A 27829-nucleotide genomic window follows, 5' to 3' on the forward strand; every position below is an offset into this window, starting at 1 on the left:
ATCAGCATTCTAGAGATTTAATTAAGACACAAGACCAATCCCATAGCATAATATTCAAAATGTTCAGAATTTAATCCAAAAGTATTCTGCATACAAAGAAGCAAGAAAATCTCAACACTGATGGAAAAAGACAAAGTAGACACTACTGTCAAGATGACACAGATGTTGGAATTACCTAACAGGCTGTAAAGCATCTACTATAAAAAGTCTCCAACAAGCAAGGGGACACTCTTAAAACTGATGTAAAGATAAGTTGTTTCAGCAAAGAAATGGAAGATACAAACTGAAAAATACAATCACTGTAATTCTTTAAAAGCCATTGAATGGGCTTAATGTCAGAATGATGATGGCAGAGGAAAGAATCAATGAACATGAAGATACCTCAGTAGAAACAATCCAATCTGAAAGGAACAGAAATGGAAAAAAAAAAAATTGGAAGAAGTGAACAAGAACTTGGGATCTGTGGAGCATTCCCAAACCAAGTTCTGACCCTTTACAAGCTGAGTGTCTTTGGAAAGGTTCTGAACTTCAGTTTCCTCACCCCTAAGTAAAGATGACCTTTGTCTTCCCACTAGGTGTCAACATACGTCATCTCAGTGAACCCTCAGGACAACCATCTAGCACAAGTATAGGGAACAACAGCTTCATTTTACATATAAGAAAACCAAGGATGGGCAGTCTAGAAACTTTATTCAACCTAGTGAATAAACCTCACAGACAAGCACCAGAGCCCCCATTCCTACTCTTGATTATCCTGTTTCCTTCAATGAACAACTGTGCTTGTGATTGTGGGGTGATGCATGGATGGATGCATGGATGGATGGGTGAGTGGGTGGATGGACAGAGACATGTGGTTTGGCAAAATGAGACAAGGACTAAATGAAAAATTTAGAAGCCTGAATTTGGTTCATCTCACCATACACTAATAGCATGACCCAGAGCAAGTTACATCCCTCATCTCAGCCAAGCTCCCTCATCTATAAAATTAAAAATTAGATTATATTATCTTTAGGGGCATTGTCAATTCTAACGGTTAAGGATTTCAATCATCTTCCTCCAGTGATATCCAACTATTGCCTGAATACATCTTAGTTTCCCACACCATCCGCCAAAGGGGATAACGCTGTCCTGGGTGCTGAAAGGCAGACTTGCAGGCCGTGGGAACTGGCGATTTTTCTGAGCATTGTCTTTCTTTCCCTGGGGCTTCCTCCAACCTTTCTGCATGAATTCCACAGAATTCTGACTCTGTTTATGAGTGTATTTCATGCTGGAGGGAGCCATTTAGATTAATCCATTTTCTCTCCCAGGCTCTTGACTCTTGCAAATGTGTTTAAGACTTCTCAGCCCAGCCTTGAAAATATTCCCTCCCAAGCAGTTTGTGTTTGCAACCATCGCCTTCCTGCCTCTATTCAGTTGCAAATCTCACAGTTCTTTTCCTCCCAGTTCATCTGTCCTCTGAAGACTTACCTGTGGGTTATAACAGGCCCCAGCCTGCCAGTCTGAGGGGTCCCTGGATTTGTCTGAGACAGAAGGAACCTATCCAGAGTCACACACACACTCACACACACACACACACACACACACACACACACACAGAAGGATTCTGTAGATCCCGCTCTAAATTCAAGGGTGCAGCATCTAGTTTCCCTCACCTCAAGATTTCTGAGATTCCTAAGCCTGATAACTGGACCACATTTGAAGTGAAAGAGGAATTGGGCATGGATACAAGAAAGCATCACCTCAGGCTGGAGATCACAAGATTGTGAGTCAGCTGGGCAGCTGTGTGCCACAAAGATTTCCATCTCCCCACCTTTCCTTCCATCTGAATTGGTCAGTGGAAGAAACACAACTCCAACCCACCGAAGCTTTGTTTGTTGAAAGGATCTAGGGGAACACCACAGAACTCAAGAAAGAGTTGATGGGAAGAACAGAATTAGAGATGGGCTCCAGGAATTGCTTGATCCAAAGACCAGAGTGCTTCAGTTCATCCCTTAAAATAAAACATGCTTCTCTGTGCACATTTGTTTTGCTCTCCTTGCCTCCTGAAGACTGCCTTTTTTTTTTCTTCCCAGCCCTTACAGAAAAAAACTGGACTCCAACAGCTCTGGGGTTTGGCATGTTACTGCTTCAGCCACCCAAAGGGAGACTGTCTCAATTTCTACCTTCCCCAAATCCAGAGCTCCCAAATCCAGAGCTCCAGAGCTAATGGCCTAGTGTGGATTGGGCACCCACTCTTGGATTAATCAACTATGACAAAGGGCTAAGATCATTCTTGGAGTCCCCATGCGGCACTGAAGGACGGCAAGGCAGGGTCATGATGGGAGAGAGAGGAACAGGGGCTCAGAAGTCCATTCCATTCACAATGACATATGTCCTCCATTGTTCCTGGCTGTCGGAATGGCCTCAGAAATTAGCATTAGTGATTAGCAGTCTGTCCTGGAAACTCTTGATGATGACCTGCTCTTGTTTCCATCCTCTGTGGCTTCCTTGTCACTCATTCATACCCAGAATTATCCACAACCTGAAGCAGGTCAGAGCCTGTTAACACAGGAGATTAAAGAAGTAGCTCTTGACCCTCTTCTTACTCTCTTGATTCACAAGATTCCTACATCCTCATCCATCCTGGGGTTGACCCACCCAGGAAGCTCCAGAAAGCTAGACCAGCGTCATTCTTCACCCTCCTTGTCAGCCACACAGACTCACCCCCATTAGATGCCACCCTAGACTCCTTGTCCTGCTTGCTGTAAATCCACTGCCCATGCTAGAGTGGTTTTCTGGGGAATCCCCTCCTCCCTGAGGGCCTTGTCAACAAGCCCCCTCCTCTGCCAAGGTCCTTCTCTGATGCATTTGGACTTCAATTACACAACAGCACACTGACTAATGTACACAGTCTCATCAACTTCTTTTCCACTTTTATTAAATTGTTTTCCCTTTGGCTTACTTTTAAGGCCTGCCTTCTCTTCTGCCTGACTTTCACTTGATCTATTTAATATTACTGCTATAAGGTTCTTAGTCTGCCTGTCCCATCTGTCACAGATGTGCCCACGCACCCAAGGAATTCACAGTCTACAGGATGGAGTCTTTGGACAAATGAAACATCTTTCATGATGCGACTGTCTGCCCACATTGTTTTCGTGGGCCCAAGAAGTTCCCAACGTCAATGGCAGTTGCTGTCCTCCCTCAACGCCATCATATTACCACCATGTGAACTGATGACCTGTCTAAAGCACAGTCAGAGTTTTGGAGGAAGACAGGCCACATCCAATAAGTCTCTGGGATAGAGGGTATGATTGCTTCCAATTTGGTCACACTGTTTTTCTCCCAATGGTTCCTCCGCCTGAGGATATGCTGGAAAGCCTGATGCTAAAAGGCATCTGCTCCATATCTGAGGGTTTAACATGCTTTCAGTGCCTGGAGGGCAGGTTAGTCTCTGAGCAGCACAAACATAGCCAATGTTTAGACCCCATCAACTCACCAAGGGCCCTTGTGGTCACCTGCTGCTCTGACGCACATATCTTCATGCTGTTGGGACAGGTTTTTGAAGGTTGAGCCACCATGAATCTCTCTTGCCTTGCACTGACCTCAATACATGGCAGATCCTGTCCCCTACAAGCTCCTGTGCAGCAGATGCAGGTCAAACATATAATTTACATCATTCAACTTCTTGCCTGGCAGGAATTCAGAGGAGGAAAATCTGGTCTTATAAGAGATCAAGGAAGGCTTCCCTAGGGCATTATTGTTTATATTGCTTTCCTGGAAAAGATTTGAAAAGGTACAAAGAGAGAAAAGGTTGGTCCTTCTAAGATGGTCCAAAACACTACTCTCCTCCTGCCCAACCTTAATAAGTGTTCATTTGGAAAATGCTGGAGCCAAGAATTAAATGGGGTTGTCTGAGTATGCTGTGATATTGAAAGATTCGTCCATTCCTGCATTTGAAGTCTCTTTGGAGTTTCAAGCAAAAAATAGGGAATATGACCCCATCGAGGTATGAGGATCCATCTTTTTAGAAAGCCTTCCTTGGCTGCTCCAAACTCCCAGCTTCTCCTTTCCTGAAACTCCTGAGGTCTCCAGTTAGGTTTCAGAATTGCTTAGCAGGAGTGGTAATTATTTCTTTGCCATGGCTATAATTCCCTTACTAGATTATACATTCCATGGACAAGGCCTGGGTCTGATTTCTTTCTAACAAACATGTGTGTACATAAGCACACAGTAATAGACATGGGTCCTAGCATTAATCTGGCCTTGCATTAATTGGAACCTTTCTAAAAGCAAGTGATAAAAAACCAACTCAACCTTCATTGGGTAAAAAGAGAAATCATTTGCTTAGCAGAGAAATACAAGATGTCCCTGTTTCAGGTATGGTTTAATCTAGGTGCTCTTCAGGACTTGGTCTCTCTCCAGTCCCCATCTTTCCTTTCATCGTGTTGGTTTCACACCAGGCTCCACAAGGTGGGACCTGGCATCTCCAAGTTCAGGTCATGCCAGTGTTCTAAGCGCCAGGAGGGGAAAAAAATGTATGCCGCTTCCCCAGAGTCTGCACCTAGGCCTCATTGCATCAGACTGACTCTGATCAGAACACATGCAAATTCTGACATGGCCATGGAATGTGAGACTCTGGTTGGCCAGATCTGGGTGATACATCCACTCCTGAACTAGAATCAGCAGCAACCTCCCCTCCCACCCTACCCCCCCGCCGCCAAAGCATAAGCCCTAAAAATAAGAACTGGGTGAAAGGTGAGGGTCCTCTCGCCAGAGCAGAGTGGATGATGGAGAGCACCAACTTTGCAACAGCAGCCTTGGAAGCTAGGACAGACAGAAATGGGCACTCACTGGAAGGAGAGAACTGACCCCTCAGCCCTTGAGTGCTGGGTTTGAGTGCTGGAGCAGGGGCACATGTTATAGAGCTGGTGCCTAGTGTTGCCTCTTCCTACTGACAACCACTCTCCTGGACACACGGAGGCAAATGGAAGAAGTAACCAAGGTCCCTGAAACCCAGCAGAGGGAGCAAATGGCCAGAACATGGACCTGCTGCAGGAGGGTTAGTGAGCCCAGTCATCCCCAAGGTCAGCCTGGGGACCTCCCCCTGCCCCCTGCAACACTGAGACCTTCTCTGTTTGTAACCACCTTGTTCCAACCACCTCCCAACTTGGCCTTCCCAGGATGTGCCCAAATAACTTAGGAGCTGAGTTCCTGCCCCCTTCCTCTTCAGATCACGTATTGGTTGTGACCCCACAGCAGCCACTGGAAGACGTGACCATTTCAGCCAATGGGGCAGCATCCGAGCCTCATGAGACACGTTGACTTCCTGGAAGGCACTTTCCAGACCATTGGCCAGTTCTGGTTTCCTGCCCATTACCCCTCCACGTGTTGGCAGAGCTGCCCTCATCCCACAGCTGCCATGGAAGACCAGATCCATGTATATACGGCTCAGAACCACAGATCTGCAGCCACCTCCCAATGAGGGGTAATGAGCACTTGAACCCACACAGAACAGGCAAGCCTGCCAGGTCAGCACATGTGTGCCCCCAGGAAGGCACTGGGAGAAGGTGAGCCTCCCTCCACTCCCAGTGCAACAAGAGTTGGCCACGCACTGCAAGCAAAATTCAAGTGACCAGTCACAGCCAACAGAGGGCTTTGGAGGAGCACTTAGAGCCTCTTCAAGTACGTCTTCTCTATAGACAATGTTCCCTTCCCCTGCAGCCCTCACTGCTGTCAAAGGCAGCCCTGCCCTCCTCTGCTCTGCTCTAGAATGGCCAGAGTTTGGCATTTCAGGGAGAAAGAACACTCTCCTAGATGTCCTTCGTCGATCATGACCTTGCCGTGCATCCAGCTGGCACTGACAGCAGAGGGCCTGGGTCAGGCTCCAGTGTGGGTGGAGCCTGGGGCAAAGCCCTTTGCCTCTCTGATCCTTGGTTTCCTCCATCAAAAATCCCCCAGGCATGTGTTCATGTGCATAGTGTCTGAGAATTAGATGATGTATTCTCCATGTGGTTGACCCTCCCAGGGGACTCCTCGATATCTGTCCTCTTCTTCCTTAGGAATATAATCTTAGTCTTATGTGGAGCAGCAATGCACCCCCTAAGCAACAGCATTTCTCATCTGATTGATGAAACATGAGCAGGAGTAACGTGTGGCACTTCCACTGAAATGATGTGTGTGGCCTCCATCTGCCCCTGTTCCCTTTCTCTCATTTTACCTGCAGCTGTACTGGTTGAAGAGCTTGTAGGACTTCCAGGAAAGCCCCACTGGGGAGCTGAATCAACTAGAAGGTGCATCTCTTTTATCCTCCCCCACCCACTTTGTCTTTCTCTTCGACTAGAATAAGAATATGATGGCTGGAGCTCCAGCATCCAGGCTGGTTCATGAGGTGACTTTAAGAATGGAAGTCTTACATGGCATAAAAGGAATACAGAGAACCCTGCATCCCTGACCACATGCAAACTCTGAGGCAGCTTTTTATTCTCTATCCCTTAGGCTCTTATGCACCTGAGCCAGGGCTATTTTGGGTTTTATGATACATGCAACCACACTTTATCTTAATGATTACAATATACAAAGCCATATACACAGCACCTAGGACATAGTAAGCCCTCAATAAATAAAAGTGGCTGTTATCAGGCTGTCTCCAGGACTCCATTATGCCTCTAACTTAGAAATTTGGCATTATTTTTCCCTGGAATAAGTGCTATCCACATGCCCATCATCTTTTCAAAATTAGCTATAGTTCAATGAATAAGTGGATTTTTTGGTATTCTTTGTCTAACCACATGCAAGACACTTTAATAAACATCCTTTCACAGTTTACAAACTCTGTCATCTGATTCTTAACAAATCATCCAGTTCTTAGGTCCCTCATCCCTGCCCAAACTGAGGCCCAGAGAGGCTAATCAGCCGTCCAAGTCCACCAGCCAGATCATGGCTGGGGTCTGGCACTCCGACTCACTGTCCAGGGTGTCCTGAACAGCACTGCTGTTAATGGTGCCCCTGCTCACGGCAGCTTACAAATAGCAAAGGCTCAATGTGTGCAAGCAGAGTAAAGTGCCAAGAGCAACGGATGGGGGTAAGGGCCGTTCGAGCACTGGGAGGGAGCCGGACACGACAAGAAAAGCTGAGAGAGACCCAGAGGACAAGACAGGCCTTTCCTGGCCTGGAGGCTGGGCATCTGGGAGGGGCAGCAGCAGGACCAGGGGCAGCAAGCACACCCGGGTAAAGCAGCAATCAACCCCCTTGGGTGTGCCACTATTCAAACCCTTGACCGCACATGGAGCATTCACAGCATCAGCGCCCAGGCTTATTTTCACTCCACCCGCACTGAGCCTGGTGGGTTTTCTCTAATTGCAGAGAAAATCAGAGTCTGGAGAGAACCCACTTCAGCCTGAACACGTGGTTCTGCTGTGCCCACCTCTGCCCACAAGGGACTGCCCGTCCGGCCATGCACACACAGCCCTGCACGCGACTCAAGCCGCCCAACCACTGGCCCAGCAGATCTGACCATCCTGCCCTCTGCCTCCCTTGCCAGGTCCTTGGGGGTCTTGTAGGAAAAGTCTCTCAGCAGAAAGGGTGGACAGGACACGTGCATTTGAGGACATATTGCCAGGTCATCTTTCAGAGGGCATTTTTGGAGTGAATGATGGTCTGTTGGGCTGCCATGCTCCTCCTAAATTAGAAAGAAGAGCCCCCAGCCCAGGGCCCGCCACACAGGAAGGACCTGGTAGCTGCTGGCTCTGTGCCCGGTGTCCTCAGCATCATCCCTGAGTGACTCGTGCTCTCCCACAAAATCTGGGGAGGCGAGGCCGCAAAAGCCCTTATTTTTGTGGGTGTGAGTATGTGTGTATCTGTTGCTGGGTTCACTGGCTCTGGGGCTTTTGAAACACTCATTCTGCAACTCCCCCAAGAGCAGAGAAGTCCGACACCCCCTGCATCTCTGACGTGGGGCAACAGTGGCCCCAGTAGGAGTGGGGCTCCTATTTCTCATCGCCCTCCCGCCTCATCGCCCATGAAATTGCAGTGAAGGAAAAGGTTAGCCCGGTAGCATTAGCACAGCAGACACGGGCCCCTCTGCCTCACTGAAGGGAAACAATGATTCATTCCCGACCCAGCTGACCCAGCGCTGGGCTCGTGAAGACAGTCATTCTAGCATGATTTTGTTTGCTTTCATCGGTTTGTTCCTGCCTCTGACCTTTGACACAGCCCAAACTTCAATCAGATCTTCAGAAACTGGCTTCTTCTCTGTACATCAAAGGCACAGACAGGCTGCTGGGAGCTGGGGGTGCTCGGCATCTAGGAAATGCCCTTGGTCACGCCTCCCGTCATTTGCAGAGCCGTGTGAGACTAGATCCCACAGCCGCCAGCAACATGCGGCTGTCAGATTACGGAGGCAGAAGTTGGCACCATGGAAAGACGTGCCAAGGACCATGCAAGGCTGCTGGGGCAAACAGGAGGGCAAACTCAGGCTCTCATAGAAGACGAGAGCTCCCACACTTCTGAGAAGCCATCGGCCTTTGGGGGAAAATCCATCAAAAGTTAGCTCAGTGGTAAAGAGTAGGAAAGAGCCCTGATGGGATTGAAGGGAACAAACCAGACCCCAAGGCCTGCCTCGAGAACCCCAGGATCCACGGGGCTCAGGGCAGCCCTTGCAGGGTGAGAGGGTCTATGGCTGGGGGGGGAGCAGGTGCTGACCTGGAAGCCTGACGATCACACTGCTTCCAGGGAACACAACCACACCCCGGGAAAAAAGCCCCATCTGCTACCCACCCAGGGGTGAGGGGGCCTCCGTGCCCCGGGGTCCCTGCTGCCCAAGGAAGGGCTGAAGCGGGGTCCCCCTGCCCTCACTTGTCTCCGCTGTGAGGAACAAAGGAGAAGCTCATCCGCGAGAGAGAAAGGGGTTTTCTTTTTGACAGGGCGGTGGGGAGACAGAGACAGAGACGGACAGACAGACCAGGAGAGAAAGAAGGAAAGGGAGGGAGATAGGGAGGGTCAGGAGATGGAGGTTTGTTTCCTTCTGCTGCGCTGATTCCACGATTCTGGACGGCAGCAGGCCTCAGGACGGATCTGCCTCCGCGATCGTTGGCGGTTCCCCAGGACCCCTCTCCAGGAGCCGAGGGCAGGACGGCCCCGGAGGCGGCCGAGTGTCAATTAGAGGCAAATTATAGCTTCCGAGCCCCCGTTCGTGCTGCCGAGATTGGCGATGTCTGGCGTAACCCGTCAAAGGCCGACTTCGCTCAACCAGAAGAGTCTATTGTGTTCTGTTTCTCAATATAGATTTATGGAGATGTTTTCAATGCTAAGAATAGAATTCTTCAAGGTTTTTTGGGTGGTTTTTTTTTTTTTTTTTTTTTTTTTTTGGAATGCTGAAAAGGCTCTGGAAGGAGGAAAGACATGAGTTTGCCAGGCTGTCCCCACGCATCAGGAGGACGGCTGCACGGCGTCTCAGGCTCCGCGAGCAGGACAGCACCCACCGCGGACACAGGCAACCAAGGAGCCACAGGAGCCTGCCTTGCCGTGGCTTTCGATCCGCTTCTCAAGGCCCTCCAGTGCCCGGTGGACTGGCCCTCGGCCTGGCGGGGATTCAGAGGCCGGGCCAGCCGGAGCCCACTCATCCACTCGTGAATAGCTGCTGTTTCCTGAGTGCGTCCTGCATGACAGCCTCCCACGGACCCTCCAGAGCCACAGCGGCACCCTCGCCCCATTCCACAGATGGCGAACTGAGGCTCACAGAGGCTGTGGGAAGAACATGACCACAGACTCAAGCCTGGGAGTGGACGAGCCTCAGAATCAGCGGAATCAGGTAACCCTGAGAAGGAACAGACCTGGCTCCTACCGCCGTGGGTCTGCCCCTGCTCCCAGACCCGTCCATCTGTGATGGGCCCATCTGTGAAATGGGGACAGTCATGCTCGCCGTGCTGCACTGGTGTGGGAACAACAGGTAGCCTATGCTGAGACCTAAGGTATAGCACGTGATCAAGAAACGAGCCACCCCGAAGAGCACAGATGGTGGCCTCCACGTGTCAGGGGGTCGGAGGGAACGGGTTTTGGGAGAAAAGAGGAGGAAGCCCTGGGGGTCCTGGGTGAGCGGGGGGCGCTGCTCAGGCCTGGCAGATCTCAGAGCACCACACTCCTCGAGGCAGCACGTGGACTCCGCTGTCCCAGGACAACCCCACGCTGTCCACAGCATCACGTGCCACCAAGAGGGGTACCTGCAGGCATCACTCCCCTGTCTGTGAAGTGGGACTCTCAGGAGAGGTTGGGGGACTGCTCTGTAAACCCCTTTAATAGAGTGTGGGATGCGGAGAGCCTCAGGGGAAGACCAGCACAGCCCTGCCAGCTGCGGTCTCCTCATGTCCCCGGACCTGAGCAGTGCCCTATGTGGACAGGTGAGACCCGCTCTCCCTCCTGCAGAATTTCCCTGGCAAACGTCTGCAAGAAGGCAAAAGCTGGCATTTACAGGATGTTCTCATCCGCCCTTTGTACTTCTTCCTACAAGGCTGCGAAGAGGGCCCCCTCCTTCCCAGCATGCTGGCAGCAAGATGTTTGAACACTTTTAATGAGATTGAACAAACCAGGAAAGAGATGGATCTGTAGCAGGCCCATAAAAGCCTCTCCATGTTCTGGTTATTAACAACCGCTTTCATTTTAGGGGCAAAACCCAGGACCCAGGCCATAGCCTTTCCTGAGAGAGGAGAGCACAGGTGAGCTGTCTGGTCCAGGCAGAGATCCTTCACCAGCTCAGGAGCATTCAGGGGAGTGGGAGAGATTTGTCGGGGATGGGATTCCCATTAGAACCTGGAGATTGAGCCCTTGGCATGGAGCGGGGCTGGGAGGGGACAGGAGCTATTCGCGGGGGGGGGGGGGGGGGGGGGGGGGGGGGGAGTTTCTATCTGTTCCCCTATTGTCCTTCCCACACCTGGTCCCAAGCTCATGAATATTCACCGACTCAGTCTTGTCTCTGCTGATCCCCAGGCCCACAGACAGCGCCGGGTGGGCCTGTGGGTCAGGGTCAGCGTCAGAAATGCCGGCTGGACCATGCTGGGCACTGGACCATGCTAGACAGGACGTTGGACCCCACCGCAGGGCAGGGACAACAATCACCAGAAGCGCACCTGCTGCCTGCAGCCCTGGGGCCACATGTAATACAAGTTCCACCGGCTGCCTAGAGGCCAGGCCCTGATGGAGCTGAGCCCCAGAGGTGCTTCATCATCAGGGGCACAGCTGTATTCCCAAGCCGCCAGCAGGCAGAGCCGCCAGCAAGCCAGCACCAGCCTTGGCCCCATTCAGTGACAGGAACCCGGGGGTGAGGGCAGTGCTGGAAGCCACGTAAGGTCCCAGAGCTGCGAAGCAGTGGAGTCAGGGTCTAGGCCGGGCTGCAGGGTGTGGAGCTTGAGTTCACAGCAGGCTCTGGCCGGATCACCACTGGGGGGCCTTTCAGTCCCCCACACAGGCTCCCGCACCAGTCACCTGGGACCAGGGCATGGGATCCACATCGTGGGACCCCACTGGGTGAGAGGCACAGGCACAGGCAGAAGGAAAGGCCGCTGGGAGCTGCCAGAGGCACAGATGGGACAACCACCTGCCTCCTGCTCCCCCTTGGCCTCCTCTGCTCCTTCCCTCGGACACAACTGGCACTTTTATTTTGTCTTTTTCACTTTTTTATTTATATTTTTCCGTTTCTCCTTCACGTCTGGCTCCCCAGTGCACAGGATGGAAGGGGGGCTCAGCTGTGACTAATCTAAAATGCCATTAATATAAATTCAGGCTAATTACTCAGTCCCTCTTGGCAATCCGGCGCTGGGCTTCTTGAGATAGAAGCCTTCTAGAAAACTCTGGGAGGATACTTCCACAGGGAGGGGCTGAGACCCCCCCCCCACAACGTTCACCAATCCCCATCTCCTGCAGCTCGGTTTTCACTGGAACAGCTTATTTTGAGGATTTCCCCCCCGCCCCCTCTGGCTACACACCCTACACCAGCACACATATCAGGACCCCGTTAAAGATAAATGTCCTGGCTTCTCGACAGCAAAATGGCCAAACCCAGGCACGGAGCGCCCGCGCCCACCGTGGCCAGCTCTCTGATGGCCGCAGCTCCTCTGCTCTGCTCTCCAGAGCCTTCCTGTTGGCAGACTTTCCTGATCATATATTTATCAGGTCAGGTTTGAAGTGAGCTGTGAGTCCAGGGAGAACAGTTAGCGCAGAGACTGGATGGAGCCCCTCGTTCTCCGGATCTTTCAAGCTAAAGGAGCAGGCGTCTAAGCAGAGGCCAGGAGCCCCTCCCTGAGTGCAGGAGTCCAGGGCTGGTTCCCGGGGCTAGGAGGTGGCATCCCCGGGGCCGGGAGGCTCCCCATGTACTCTGCTGTGTGGAGGGCCACTCCCCACATGAGACTGGGCTGGAGCAGGGACAGACAGGAGGTGGGAGGCGGAACAGTCCTCCAAGAGAGAAGCTGGTTCACCCAGAGGCCCAGGCTCTATCCACCTGATGGCCACACCTGTGGCTGCCCAGTGGCCTCTATCACCTCCACGGAGCCACAGCTCCATGGCCGCAGGGGCTTCAGCTTGCTACCCTTACTGTACCCCTGCCCCAGCACTAGCCCTGGGGGGAGGCTTCTGAGCAAAGGCACCAAGATGTGTGTCCAGCTCAGAGGCACAGGATCAGTGCTGATCTCGACCAACTCTACAGTGAGAAGGGGCCAAGGAGAGTGGCAACTGCTTGCAGAGGTTTCAGTTCCTTAGGAGAGGGTGGTCCTACGACCCTAAAGTTGTCCAGGGTGGGGCAGGAGGGCTTGGGAATCGGTGGCTTTAGATTGGACCACATATCAACCTAACCTGTCTGTCCAGGTCACCTCCGTGGATCTGGCTTCTCCACCTGAAAATAAAGATGCTACCCCTCAGCTCAGGACCACATCATGTGGTTGGACCCAGCGTGGAAGGGCCTGGCACACAGCTGGCTCCAAATAAATGCCCTTTCTGTCCACTGTGACATCAAATCCCATAGACACCAGCCTCGATCCACCTGAGAAGGGATTTCTGGAGCCCATAGGTGACATAGTGGGCATTGGGCTTGCATACCAACCAACACCTTTGAGTAAACTTTTTAAATTGAAACAAAACACAGCATTTAAAGATTATATAAGGTAGTGACAGCTGAGACAGACAGTGTCTGCACCTGCAGGCGTACACCTAGAGCTGCTTTGGGGAAGACAACCTGAACCCGGGGGCAGACTCACCTGACTCTCTCCTCACTTTCCTCCCACCATAACAAGGAGTCTTGGCTTGCCATTCGGGATTGCTGGTGGTGGAGGCGGCTTCCGGGGCACCCACGGGCAACAGAGACCAGCGATGAGGAGCTCCTCGGTGCAGACCAGTTTTGGAGCTGTGTGTGGTGGCAGGTTGGTCCAAAGTTGGGAACGGAGACGTCTCACCCAACTGGGGAAAGAGAGGGGTAGCTATGTCTCTGCCTTGAACTGAGAGTGTTCCTTCTCAGTCTCGTGCAATGTGGGATGGAGTTTTGAATATTTCAGAAACAAGTCCTCTATCCTCCTGTCCTGGCCAGCGAAGAAAATCATCATGATGTCTTATTCTCAGCCTTCAGATCATGTCGTTGGCCATGGGGTGACAGCCCTTTCCTGGTGTGATGAGCATTGTGAAAGGTTTTTTTCAACCCATCTCTCATTTCAAATGCCTGTATGAGCGCTGGCCCCTCAGCTTCCAGGTGAGAAAGCAGAACATTGCATCCTCTGCCCATCTCCTCACAGGGCACCCTGGCTGGAGATACAGCCTTATCTCTGTGTCACCGTTTCCTGCAAATGATGCTCTCCATCACCATGCACAGTAGCCCTCGCCCCCCCCCCCCCAGGCTAACCTGTGTGCCAGGACCCTGTCCAGGGCATACACACCAATGGCACAGCCTCCGCGCCAACCTCCACCCAGCTTTCTGGGTTTTTGCCACAACTCACCAGAGCATCATTGGCTACGAAAACTCTCTTCACCTGTAAGATGGACCCAGGAGTCCTCAAGCTCTTCTCCCTCCATGTGAAATGCCACACACCACCAGCCGTTCACACTGAGCCCACCTGTGGTTCCATCCAACCATGCTGTAACAGGCATGCTGGCGTGCCCACACACTGGGAACAGCATTTACACACATAGTGCGTCCCTGTGTGTCATAAGGTAGACAGATGGTGGCAAATCGCCATCCTGTCCTCTCTGAGCTTAACAGGTGCCTCTAAGTTGTTCAAACTTCGCAGCGGTGGCACGGCATGCACTTCTTGCTGCTCTAAGGGGTGCACCTTCACTGTTTTGAGTGACACCTTCACTGCTTTGATCTCTCTGTCCACAGTGACAGGATTCATCATGTGTCAGTTTTGTGCCAGGAAATGTCATTTAGGGACGATGAGCTCCCTTGGTTGACCAGAGCAATCACTCGGCTCTTCTGAAAATGAACTGAAAGCTTCCAAGATGTCACGTCACCGTTTGAAAGTCTCCCAAGAGATCACACCTGGGGGCCCTGGGCAATCAGATCCCCATCCCAGCAAGTTCCAGCGTGCGGACCCCACAGGCTCAGCCTGCCTGCCTCAGCGCTCGGAGATCTGCAGGCTGTATTTGTGCTGGAGTCCAGCACACACTATGTACATTGTTTCAGCTATTCTAAGCTGTACTATTTATGTTCCCATCTGTATCACTATGCTTATGCTTTAATAACTACTTTTAAGTGTTGATCTATCTTTAGGAACTGGAAGTAGATTACACCACCACCCAAAAAAGTAAGGAGAAGCACAGATGTTTACAAACATAAACAATAGCATGCCAATTACCAAAAAAAAAAAATGTGATGACCTGAGAGTAACAGCATCCTGGTAATTTCTGCTCAAGGGACTCAGCCGAGGCTCATGGTTCATACCCATCCATAAATGCATAGCAATTACTAAAGTGTAATGCGATTTCTGTAAAATGCAATTTTGTTTGTTCTGCAAACAAACAAAAATGTTCCACTGCTTTTTTTCCCCTTAAAACAACCAGTTCCCTGCGGACCCAGCATGGTTGCCAGGATCAGCCCAGGATCAGCAGCCCAAGATGGAGAAACATCCATCTTCCCCCAAAGCTGGTGGCTTCAGAGCCTGGGCCAGGCGGCAATTCATCGGGAGCACCAGCATGACCCCTAGTAAGAGAGCTGCTGAGCTGGGGAGCCAGAGACCCGGGTTCAAATCCTCACACCCCGGGGGTGAGCCAACTGGGCTACCTCGCCGCCCCATTTCCTCAGGTGACAACAGCGGTGGTACCTGCTTTATTCTTGCAAGGATGTGATGAGATAGCATGTACAAATGTCCCCACACGAAGTAAGCATGTGTGGCTGGCTGCTATCATTTATTATGTAGCAATCAACTGACAATAATATTAATCACTCAGAAACTCATTTTGGGAGGAAAATAGCTGCTTGGGAAAATCTCTGATTCTGAAGAACACCCATTATTTTGCTCTCATGAGCCAGCGAGTTTCCTGCCCACTGAAAACGACCAGCTGGGAGGTCAGGCAGCGGAGCAGAGATGGCACCTGCCCCTGCGAGTGACAAGAGCCTCCATCCAACCAAGTGTTTCCGTTTGGAAATCTGGGCGAAAAGGCAATTTGCTGGATGCAGCAGATGAAACCACTCATTGACGGTTTACTTTTGGCTTGGAGCATGTTTCTTGCTTGTTAAATATTTATAATGTGTTTTTATTTATTATTTATGAGGCACTGGGGAAACACGCAGTCTGAGTTCAGCTTCGTGGATGGGATCCCTTTCATTCCAGGGGCGGGCTTCGGGCCAGTGACACATGAGCTTCAAGCCTCAGACCACAGACTGTCTCTCCCTCCAGCTCCTCCTCAGGGCATCTCTGTACTTCCTGCTGTGGCTGCCACCTTCCAAGGAGATGAGGGAGCTGGGCCTCCACGTCCTCAATGCTATTCTCTGCTCAAGATGCCTCCACTCTGGCTCCACTTGACCCCATCCTTCCCAAGCCAGAAAAGAAAAGCAAACCTCTCCCCCAAAAGTGCCAATGAGATAACTTTTGTCTCAGGAGTATTTGGATCCCCATCCTTCACCCATCCATTTAAATTGATTAATTGACCTTTAAAAATGTACCCAGAAAATAAATTGCCTAATAAAATAAATTATCTCATATTCAATGATGCCTGAAACCCACTGAAACTTAAGAGACTAATGAAGCAGCAAAGAAATGACTAATGAAGGAAATATACTTAATAAGGAATAATTGATTGGTGATCACAGGCGCCTCATGCTCCAGTGGGGCTTCCTGGGAGGGAGAGGTCTGGTGGGAGCCTGAACCAGAGACCTCAGGTAGGGGGGATGAGACACGTCTCGTATGTCACCGTCCAAAACCATCACTCCCCAGAGACAGAGGACAGTATTTGTGACTGCTCAGTGAAGACAATCATCAAGCATGTCCTTCACCAGCGTTTGCACCCCTGCCCCTCAACACATCTGACACTGACCCTGGAAGGTAGCTGTGGTTTCATGCAAGTGGGGCACCCTGACCCCAGCAAGTGTTTCATCCCCATAAAGGGATCATTGGACAAAGGTTTCAATGCAGATTCTAAAGGGGTCAAGGTGAATGTGGTGGGTATTTTTCCCTCCAGAACAAACAGATCCCTCAAGGGACAGCTACACGAGTGCCCACCCAGGATCCTGCATCAGGGCCAGGACCAGAGCCATCATTTCCCCGACACCAAGCAATGAAGGTCCAAGAAGAAAGAGCATCTGTGTCAATCTGAATAACTAGGACACCTTCTTGAGGATGGCCATGTCTGGTCCACGGCCACAAAGAATTGTTCTGATGTTTGTAGGTAGGGATAGAATTGAGTGAATGAGTGTCGTGAGTTCAACACAGATGCAGCATCTGTATGCAAAGGGTCAAAACACTGCAGACACGGTATTTGGGGAGGGGACTCACTCCCCCACCCTCTGCCCAAAATGAGACACATCTATTGGTCACAGGCCAAACCATGCAACATAGCAGAGCCCAGTGGAACTTGTAGGCACTGAGTGCCAACAAGGAAAAGAGGACACAGGAAGTTGATTTTTACTAAGAGCCTAGTCTGCACCAGATGCTGTGCTGGACATTACACCTGCATTTCTTTTTTCATTTGATCCTCATACAAATCTGGCCAGCTAGAGCTGGCTTCACAGCTTGGACTTCTTACTCAGTGTTTGCATCCCCCACATCATGTTACTCCCACACCACATCACTCATCCATCCACCCATCCATCCTTCTCTCCAACCTTCCTTCTCTTCATTCATCTTCCTATCCATATATCCAACCATCCATCCATCCCTTCTTCTTTCTATCCATCCATCCTTCCATCCAATGAACTATCCATCCAATCCTATTCATCCATTCATTGTCTACTCATTGAACAATACTCACACAGTGAATATCTGCCAATAGGACCCTGTCTCTATCCTTGTCTCCCTAGCAAGTTGGCTTCACATCACAATAGCTCACAGAGTTGTGCTAAACCAGAGCCTCCATCAAGCTCCTGTTGGTAATCCATCGCTCCAAGAGTTGTGGTGCCAATGCTTTGGGCATCTTCAGTCTTTTGGTTATTTGAGTCTAGAGGTGAACTTGCCCATACCCACCACCCCAGCACTTTATTTATTCAAATTAGGCTTTTGTTGTCAGGAAGTCAACCCTTCAGCAGTGGTCTATGACCAGGGTGAGAAAAGCCAACATGCCTTACAGAAGGGCAGGGAATTCCTCAAGGCTCAAAGGAGGATAGCTCTTCTGTACAGTGCTATCAGGTGTGAATTTTATCCTGACTCAGTGCTCACCCACCTCCTGTAAACATATGTCTCTATGAATATGTAAGGAGCACCTTTCAGTTTGTTTATAACTCAGCCTTCTTGGCCAAGAGAAAGATACAGTATGTAGTAAAGGATTTAACTCTTCCAAAGAGAGCTCTGGTGTTTGCCTTCAGTCCCTGGAAAGTGATCTCTAAGCTCTTGGAATTTCCTGTCTGATAAGAGTCTCCTTGTTTACCTGGGCACCATGGGCCATGGTGGATAGTATAACAATTTGACATAGGGTGGAGGCTTTGGTCAAGTGGTATCAGCTCACCCTTAGAGGGACTGGAGACTGAGGTATTATTATTATTATTAATGCCTGACCTCCCAGCTGGTCGTTTTCAGTGGGCAGTGGGCATGTCTATGTGATGAAACCAAGGCTGGGGGACTTTCCTGGGGGATAGTGTGTGTGTGTGGTCACCACTACTATTGGAAAGAGCACGCTCCATGCATCTACAGCACGGAGGATGGTGGGAGCTCCACACATTTCCTGGACTCTATCCCACAAGTCTCTTCCTTTGGCCAATTTTAATCTGTGTCCTTTTGCTATAATAAACTGTAACTATAACAGATTTCAACTAGTTCTGAGAGTAAGTGAATTTTTAAACCTGAGCATAGCCAAGGGGAACCCCAAAAGCTGAAGTTAGTGTCAGAAGTAAGGGTGTTCTCTGAGAGCCATGATCTCTGCAGTTGGGTCAGAAGTAGGGGTAGTCTCAGAGGGAAGTTCTCATGACCTTAAAGACAGATTCTCATCTGTATCTTCCTGGGACGTGGTGCTGGGGGATCTGGGCTGAGCATCTATAGACAATTGTTGGGAGGCATGCCTGCATTGGTGTGTGTGGTTGTGATAAATCCCTGATGCATGTAGGAGGATGCCTTTTGCATGGCCCCGATCCCTGCATGGCCTGCTCCTCCCTTGGACATTATTACTGTCATGTTTTATAGGCAGAGCTCAGATGGAGTGAGCAGAAAGCACTTCAGCTTGAGTCCCATCAAAGGAAGTAATGAGAAATCCATAAGTCTTGTAAATAGGTGATAAGACAAGTCTTTAAAATAAATAGGGGAGTAACTTAATCACATGTAAGGCAGAAGCATGAGAACAGCTGGCTGAGATCAAGACTGCTTGCCAGGATCTGGAAACCCAGCCCCTCCGCAGTGGAGCCCTTGGTGTACTTCCTCCCAAGAAAGGAGGCAGGGGGGCCCAGTTATCACACCCAGCCTGGGGGCTTAATACATCACTTCACTCAACCATAGCAATAACCCCAAAAGTACGGTGACCTTCCTCAGGAGAGGAGTAAATGCCCTGCCAAGGGGCACAACTGGTGAGCAGCAGCACTGGGTCTATTGCCTCCATGGCCAAAGGTCTCCTACACCTGCTGACTGCTCCAAAAACCAAGTCTAACATCCAGGGACATAGTGACACCATGAGATCCATGGACAGGCCAGTGGGATGTCCACAATGGCCACATCCCTTCAGCTCCCATGACTCTCTGACCCCACTCCCCTTACAATCCAGATTCCCCTTTCTTCTCTCCAATCCCTCAGGAGTGGGGTCCAGTTTCCTCAGATAGTCATTGTGCTGTGGGGGTTAAAACATATCCTCCCCCCCTTCTGTGGAATGAATGTTTCTGTGCCTCCCAAATCCATATGTTGAAGCCCTAATCCCCAGCATGATGGTATTTAGAGATGGGGCCTTTGGGAGGTGATGGGTCATGAAGGAGTCCTGCATCAGTCAGGGTTCAGAGAAACAGACCAATAGAATGTATACTGATATACAGAGACTTACAGTAGGGTATTGGCTCACATGATTACAGAGACTGAGAAGTCCCATGACCTGCCATCTCTCAGCTGGAGACCCAAGAGAGTAGGTGGTATAATTTTTTTCTACACCCAAAAGAGCCAATGGTTTAAGTCCCAGCCCAAATCTGAAGGCCTGGTAACCATGAGTGGTGATATCTCAGGACAGGAGAGGATGGATATTCCAGGTCAAGAGAAGAGAGAGAAAATTTGCCCTTCCTCCACCTTTTTGTTCTATTCAGGTCTTTGCTGGCTTGCGTGATGCCCACCCACACTTGTGAGGGCCATCAGCTCTACAGTCTCCTGATTCCAATGCTAATCTCTTCCAAAAACACCCTCGCAGACACACCCAGAAATAATAACTGTGAATCTCTCAGCTCAGTCAAGTTAACCCATAAAACTAACCTTCACAAGACCTCATGAATAGGATTAGTGCCCTTATAAGAAGAGATAGTGTCTCTCTGCCTTGTGAAGACACAGCAAGAAGGTGGCTGTTCATAGATAAGAACAGGGCCATCCCTAGGCCCTGACCATGCTGGCACTCTGACCTTGGAACCCCATCCTCCAGAACCCAAAAACATGTCTATGGTTGAACCCCACAGTCTGGGGTCCTTTTTTACAACCACCCTAGCCAACTAAGACATACCCCCAACTTCTAATTTGTTATTCCAGAGGAAGGCATTGCTGCTCCCATTTTAGAGATGATAACACAGAGGCAGAACAAAGAAACCTGAGATGGCCAAAACGTGGGGTGGAACTCAGTGCTGCCCGTATCCAAAGAAAACAAAAACACCTAGGCTCAGACTCTGCCTCAGATGCTCCATCAGGTGTGCATGGCAGCAGCTAGGAGGGGGAAGGTGCTCAGACCCAATCCCTAGCCCAGGTCAGGGAGGACCGCAAGAGGCAGCCCAGGGCACACACCCAGTCCTGTCCAGAAAGGTTCTTCCTAGAAAGGTGGGGAGTTTGTAGCAAGATGAGACCGGTGCAAGAGGAACCACCTCATCCCCTTTGCCTGTCAAGGCTGGGAGACCAGACCCAGCCTGGCTACCTCCTCCTTGAGTATTGCTATAGTTCCAGAGCACCTGAGCCTACAGTGGTGATAAAGCATCAGGGACACCTCACCAAGCATATCCACTTCCAGAGCAGAATTAATGAAATTAATGTTAGTCCTTTGTTTTCTGTATGTATTGGGATGGTGTATCAGTCTGCTTCAGCTGCCATAACAAAGAATCACAGATTGGATAGTTTAAAACACAAAGATTTCTCTCTCCCAGTCCTGGAGGCTGGAAGTCTGAGAGGCAGACATGGGCAGGGCTGGTTCTTCTGAGGCTTCACCCTGATGTGTAGAACACTTTCCTCTCCCTAAGTCCTCATATGCTCATGTCTGTTTCTGTATCCCCATCTCCTCTTATTAGGGCACCACCAGTCACATCAGATTAGGGACCAGCCCAGTGACCTAACTTTACCCTATTTGCTTCCTTAAAACCCCTACCCCCATATATGGTCACCTTAGGGTCCTCCTAGAGGTTAGAACTCAACATATAAATTTGGGGAAACAATGCAGCCCATAACAGATGGTTGGAGTAAAAGCCAAAAATAGGATCCCAATTGTTTTTTTAAGGAACCAATTTCTTGCCTGATCCCCTCAAATGTCATCCTCAACCTTCTTCCCCAAGCTAGATGTCTTCACTAGGAAGTCTTGTGACCACCTGGGACTTGAGGAAGCTCTGAATTCTTCCCAAGCAGTGTCTGAATTATTCTGGAGAGAGCACGGAAGCAGGAACAGTCAGCATCTCTGGGACTTGGGAAACTGGATTTTGCCTGGGATCCGGGCAGCTCTGTGACTATAAACAAAACACAACTTCAGATGCCCACACTCCTCTGGCATTCCTAATATGGGCCCCTTTCATGGGGTGAGATGGCAGTCAGAGCCTAAAGAGCTGCCCTCTTTGCCATGACGTGGTGTGTAAAGATGCCCAGGACCAACTCCCAATTAAGCTGGGAGCCCACCTTTGGAAACATTCATAAAATCCATCAATGATGCCAAGGAGAAAAGAAGAGGGATGTATGAGCCAACATAGTGCAGAAGCAGAGCAGCAGAGAGTCCAAAAGTTCATAGTGGAAAGAACTCTTGGCTCTCTAACGAAGGACTCAGAGTCACCCCTGCACCATGACCATTTACCTTACACTCGACTGTCTTTTCTAGGCACTCCCACTTGATTTATTCCAAGAGTATTGGATAAGCAATGAGATCTTCATTGTCAATCCATGTTTTTGTTTCAGTCTAAAAGCTCTCAGTGTCTCCATGTGGTGACCGTCCCTGAAGTCAGTGTCCTGTTGGAAGCAGGTGGAGCTGGTAACTCTCTGCAGTTGGGATCTCTAGAAAGATCCCCACCTGCTCCTGCTTGACATTCTCCAGGCAGAGTCCAAGGACCTTTGGGGTACCAATGGGAGGAAGCCTGAATGCAAGCAAAAAGGTTCATACCAGGAGGAATTGATAGCAGAGTCCTTGCAGCGTGTGCTTCTGATTGAGCTGTGGAAGGGGGTTTCCATGAGGAAAGAGGAAAGATTTATTGCATTAGTCAGGGTTCTCCCAAGAAAAATTACCAATAGGATTTGTATATACAAGGAATTGGCTCATGCAATTATGAAGGCTGAGAAGTACCACAATCTGCCATCTGCAAGTTGAAGACTCAGGAAGTTTACTGGTGTGGTTCTGTCCAAGTGGGAAGATCTGAGAATGAGTCAGTCATGTAAGTCCCAGTCTGAGGGCAGAAGAAAAGAAAATACATCCCAGCTCAGCAGGCAAGCAGGCAAAAAGGAGTTCCTCCTCCCTCCACCCTTTTGTTCTGTTCAGGCCCTCCATGGATTGAATGATGCCCACCCACCAGTGGGGAGGGCCACCTTCTCTACTGATCCCACCAATTCAAATACCAGCCTCACAGAAGCACCCTCACAAAGACACCAGAAACAATGTTTAATCTGGGGATCCCCTGGTTAGTCAAATTGTCACATAAAATTAACCTTCATAATCCCTAAAGGGGAGTCTCCAGGTCCCTAAGACAAATTCTATCACTTCACAGGGCTTTTCAAATGACTCTTGGAATATCATGTCACTAGAAAAGAGGGCCACTGTTTTTGAGGGTTTATTATGTAGAAAGCTCTGGACTTAGTACTTTAAAAACATACGTTCTGTCAAAAGAACCCTATACAATTGGCATTATCACCCCTCTCATATCACAGGTGAGGAAACCGGGCTGCCACCTGGCGTTCATGCCCTGGCCTGGTCCCCTACTCTGGAGTCTGGCCTGGACCTAGGGACTTACTCCTAATAAACAGAATATGGCAAAGCCACGAGATAGCACTTCCAGGATTGGCTCACAAGGAACTCTTGCTTCTGTCTGTCTTGCTGGTTTTCTGTCTCCTGCCCTTCTGCTTGCTTTGTTCCCATGAAGCAAGATGCTGTGTTGTGAGCCATATGGCAAGGCCCTGGGAAGCCTCTGGCCCATGGCCAGTGAGGAAAGCAGGCCCTCAGTGCAATGGTCTCAAGGAACTGACCACTGCCACTACCTACTGAGTGGGCTTGGAAGTAGATCCTTCCTCGGTCAAGCCTTCAGATCACACCCCATCCCTGACCAACATCTCCATCTCAGTCTGTTTATGAGATCCTTAAACAGAGGAGCCAGCTGACCCATGCCTGGACTTCTGGACCTAAAATCTGGCATCGTGTATATTCAGTTCAGGGTGATTTGTTACACAGCAGTGGAGAATGGATACATCACCATGTCCACACTCTAGTGGGCACTTCACCCCACTTGTACACTGGCTTGACTTCATCCTCACCCTCAGAAGCCACTAGATAGGTCCACAGAGATGAGTTGTTGAAGGAAAGGTCACATTTGGCCATAAGTTCAGACAGGGCTGGGGCCAGGCCTGACCTCTTCTCCAGCCAGGGGCCTGGCTGCAGTAATGCTCTGGTGACCGAAGGGAACAGAGGCATCAGGACCTCACCTTTAAGAAGTCCCGTAGGCAGTGATGCAGTGTGTTTATGGAGACTCTCCCACACCCTGAAGTCCAGTACCAGGGGGCAATGCATGAAGTCCCTTTATTCATTCATTTCCTCTTTCACTCATTTAAAAACATATTTATTGGGCTCCTACTGTTTGCTGTTTATGAGTGCTGACCACACACTCAGGCTTCTCAGGAAAAGGCACACAAATTTGAAACAGTCCCAGAATTGGCCAGCATGTGTTCCTCACAGTTGTTTCCACGTCTAGGCCTGAGGACCAAACGCGGGAGCAGCCATCCCACTTGAATCACCACCTCCACCCCCGGAAGCTCACTTCCGAACAATCACCCCAACAATTGTTGGGAAGCAAGTGCTTGCTATTAGCTGCCACCTCTGCTCAGTACACAGCGGCCCCACCCCGAAGCAGCCCAGAGATTTGTGTGGGAAGATGTCAGCTCTGAGCCCATAACTCATGTTCAGTAACCAAATTATTTTTCTTTGGAGGCATTAAAGGTAAATAAAGGCTTAATGAATCAAGCCTTCTGAATCACTATTGCTCCTTTAATTTGTAGTTTACAAGGTTCTCGTAAATTAAAAATGGGAAAAGAAATCCCTTCCCGTCCCACATGCACCTCCTCCGGGCAGGAACAATTTGGTTGTTTTGATTTTCCGTGTCCCTACAGCCCTTATCTCTTTGAAAAATTATTCCTTAATTTTTATGAGGTTGCTGGTAAGACGGGTGAAGTTGAACGATTGTCCTATATCTTGTTCCCCTTCCCCTTTGAGTTCACCGCGAGTGGTTATTGTTCCCTGGGTGGGAAAGAAAGGTGGCAGCGCTCACTTTAATTTACTGTTTGCAATAAGCAAGGCTTTATCAACATCCCTCCAATAAATTATTTTTATTGCCAGCCTCATATTGCCAGGAGCAGTGGCCATGAAAACACTGGTAAAATGAAGATGCAATCACATCGGCCTCAGCCCCAAGCAAGCTGGGACCCACCAGGTGGGAGCAGGAGGAGGTGCTGGGTCTGGGGGCCGCAAGAGTGAGGGAGGGCAGGGCCTTCTTGCCTTGCCACAGCAAGAGAAAGTGGCTCAGCCAAGGGGGTCACCCACCTTTTCAGGGCTCACACAAGCCCTGGGGTGACTGGCCTTCTGTCCCATTGGTGTAAGAGGGGGTAGTTAAGTGTGGCCGGCACTGGACGTGAGGATGCTCTGAAGCCAGGAGGACTTCTCTGTGTCACTCAGGGTGGGAACACTCCTCCCTTCTCCCTCCCCCAAGCCTATGAATGCACGGTGGTGGCTGTCTCCTGCAAAGTGCTTAGTGCCTTTATCTCTCTCTCTCTTTCTCTCTCTCTCTCCCTTTCTTACCCCCCTCCCTTCCTTCTTCCCAGCCCATCTCTCTCTGTCACTCTTTCTCTCAGGAGGCATATCAAGCACCTGAGCACCTGACATGAGAATCTAGTGTAAATGACACAGGACAGCCACCCCACATTCTGGGCCTCGGGAACTATCCATTCAAAGTCGAGGGAGGAAACCCACTCTCTCACCAGGAAGGGTGGACAGGAACTCTGCTCTGTCCTGCTGACCTTGGGGTGTTTTCAGGACTATTGGGGAAGTTTCTTTTGCTTCTTCCAGAGATGTATGGAGAGATAGGCGGCTGAGGACTTGCCACCTGTTGGTGTATCAAGATCCAACCTTTGTGAGAAATCACCACAGTGCACATCTCTGCCATCCCCAATGGTCTTAATTAGTTGAAAAATGCACCTCCGAAGTAATGGCTAGAGTGCACTATTTATATAAGTGTTCATTACTCTGACATTTCCCTGTGTTCGACAATAGTACACAATTTGAGAACAAATCCATTAGGATTTTGCTTTCCTTCACTGGAGAGACGTAGTTTTCATTCACGTGTTGAAGTCACTGGGGCTGTTTAATATCACAGTGGGGCCGTGCAAGGTGACTGCTCACCTCGCTGACGTTCTCCGGAGCAGCTGTTATCACCAGAAGTGCCCTGCTTAGAAAGAGGACCTTGCAACTCGTCTTCAGGCAGCCTCACAGGCTGACACTGCGTCCCCAGTCACCTGCTTGCATACTGTCACAAACATAGATGCCCACCTACAAGCACACGGCGACAGGACGCGTCGTCCTCATGTGGTTCCCAGACTGCACATTTCTCAAAGGCAGGGACCAGTCCAGCACCACACAGGTGCTACGAGGAGCAAGCACCCAGCAGGTGCTTCGCTGCCTCTCCTTGAACACACTGGAAGCTCCTCCGGCACACTGACTGGCTGCAGAGCAGCTGCCCCTTCTCTGCAGAAAGCACACTGTCATTTACTCTGTGAGAAGATGGTGAGGAAAGGGGTGTGTGTTTGTGTGTATAAAATACAGGATGCAGGCTGAGCCCAGCCCTGCCCAGACCTTCGTCCACTGTGCATGTGAAGAGCTGAATTGCCCTTGTCTATCTCGATTCTGTCCCTTGAGATGGCAAGCATGACGGGGAGCTGGAATTGTACACCAGAGTGCAATTGTACACCAGAGTGCCCCAGCCCTGACAGGCAGGTGTCAGCTGGAAGACGCCCAGGGGAACAGAGCAGAAGGGGACAGTGCTGAGCCTTCCCATCTGTCTACACGCCTTTGCACCTGGTTTCTCCCTGCCCTCCTCTCCCCCACCGGGGCAGTCATCACACTGACACCATGATCACCACTTTGGGGAAGTCCTGCTGTTGCCCCATTTTACAGATGAGCAACATGAGGCTCAGAGTCACCCGCCCATGGCCACCAGTGGGAGAAAATCCCAGCCAGCCTCTCACGACCTTTCACCTCCCACACAGAGCCTCTCAGTGCCATTTCCCTACTGGTCACATCATTTTCTTGGCAGGTGCAGGCATGTGTCACTGCTGCTGGCTTCTGGCCCTGCTTCTCACTCCAGAGGTGCAACCATGGGGGAAACCTGTCCTTGTCCTTCACCATTCAGCCTCAGGAGCAGCCCCCAGTGTCTCATGAAATCTTCCTCTCCCCATCCTGCCAAGAGCTCCCATCCACGGGAGCAGCACAGCCACCATTCATGAGTACCTACCATGTCTGCATGACCACTGATCTCTGAGGCTGCCATTTGGGTCCTGGAGCCCCTCAGGGCTGGACTGCAGGACCTTCGCTCCATAATGGAGGGGCTCTGACCATCCCACAGGAGCTGGCCACTGCAATGCCACAGTGTCCTGGATGGGCCTGGGTTGGTGCACAGACGGGCTGCAGAAGGAGGACATTGTAACAGCCTTACACAGCAAGCAAACACACTGCAGTCCCTTGGAGCAGGTTAGAATGCCAACTCCACAGGTGACTAGCTGTAGACACTGGGTACAACACTCCCCGCCTGTGAGCCTCAGTCTCTCCCCTAGCAAAGGAGCTAAGAAGTAGCTGCAAACACCCAGGACTGTGGTGAGCCAGCTGTGGATGTGCCAAATGCCTGGCGAGGGCTCAGTAGCATTAGCTCCTAATATTTTCAATTAGATCAGAACCGAGAAATACCCATCTGTGTAGGAAAAAAGCTCCAAGAAGATCACTGTTCTGGAAATGCACTGACATCCCCATGTGGCCCCACTCTCTCCTGAGGGAGACAGCCAGTGTCCCTGCAGGGAACAGGGCCCTTTGTAGGAAGCACACACAGGATGCAGAGGGACCTCAGTGCAATGCAAGGGCCGGGGAGGAGGGCCATGCATCCAGCTCACCAGCAGGATCAGCCGGGCCTTCTTGCAATCACGGTATTTGCTGTCTCAGCCAGTTATCCTCCCAGTGGCCAGATGGTTGGAACATCAGTGTTCGGCATGTGGCTAATGGCAGTGGAATGAAACCACCTAATACTCTGCGATGTGCAAGAGCAGTGCTCCCCGAGGGGACTGGCCACTGCCCTATGACTCTGTCCTGACATGAGTAATGCTAAGAGTCCTAGGGAAAAAAAATAATAATAATCAGAAGAAGCAGTAGAGAAGGAATAAAATGTCAACCAAAGAACACAAGGCACAAAGCCAAAGGTCACCAAAGGGCCAGAGTGAGTCAAATTCATGTCATGGTGCCACCTCCAGGCTGCCCTGCCCAGTGGACACTGCCAGATGAAGCAATTTCCAAAGGGACAATTGGAAGCATAATATAGACCACCATATAAATAAAACTAACGCCATAGGGTAACTTTCCAGTG

General features: G+C 50.3%; 2 long non-coding RNA genes across 6 annotated transcripts; one reads left to right on the top strand and one right to left on the bottom strand.

The window, feature by feature from the left end:
• The first annotated feature begins 8096 nt into the window (after window positions 1-8096).
• Window positions 8097-16155, top strand: LOC144310483 (uncharacterized). Of its 5 annotated transcripts, XR_013376214.1 has the most exons (5): window positions 8145-9787; window positions 10637-10688; window positions 13254-13379; window positions 13576-13702; window positions 15010-16155. It is a non-coding gene; the product is annotated as an uncharacterized LOC144310483 (long non-coding RNA). The 5 variants fall into 5 exon arrangements; XR_013376215.1 differs by having other exon boundaries at window positions 8097-9787; window positions 13254-15211; window positions 15846-16155; XR_013376213.1 differs by having other exon boundaries at window positions 8097-9787; window positions 13254-13702; window positions 14330-16155.
• A 4288-nt stretch (window positions 16156-20443) lies between these two features.
• Window positions 20444-27539, bottom strand: LOC144310485 (uncharacterized). The gene is made up of 4 exons (XR_013376216.1): window positions 27363-27539; window positions 26714-26883; window positions 22294-22393; window positions 20444-22161 (listed from the first exon to the last, which is right to left on the bottom strand). It is a non-coding gene; the product is annotated as an uncharacterized LOC144310485 (long non-coding RNA).
• Window positions 27540-27829: the final 290 nt, after the last annotated feature.

This window comes from Canis aureus, chromosome 3 (assembly GCF_053574225.1).
Source record: "Canis aureus isolate CA01 chromosome 3, VMU_Caureus_v.1.0, whole genome shotgun sequence".
In the NCBI taxonomy this organism is placed as follows: domain Eukaryota; kingdom Metazoa; phylum Chordata; class Mammalia; order Carnivora; family Canidae; genus Canis; species Canis aureus.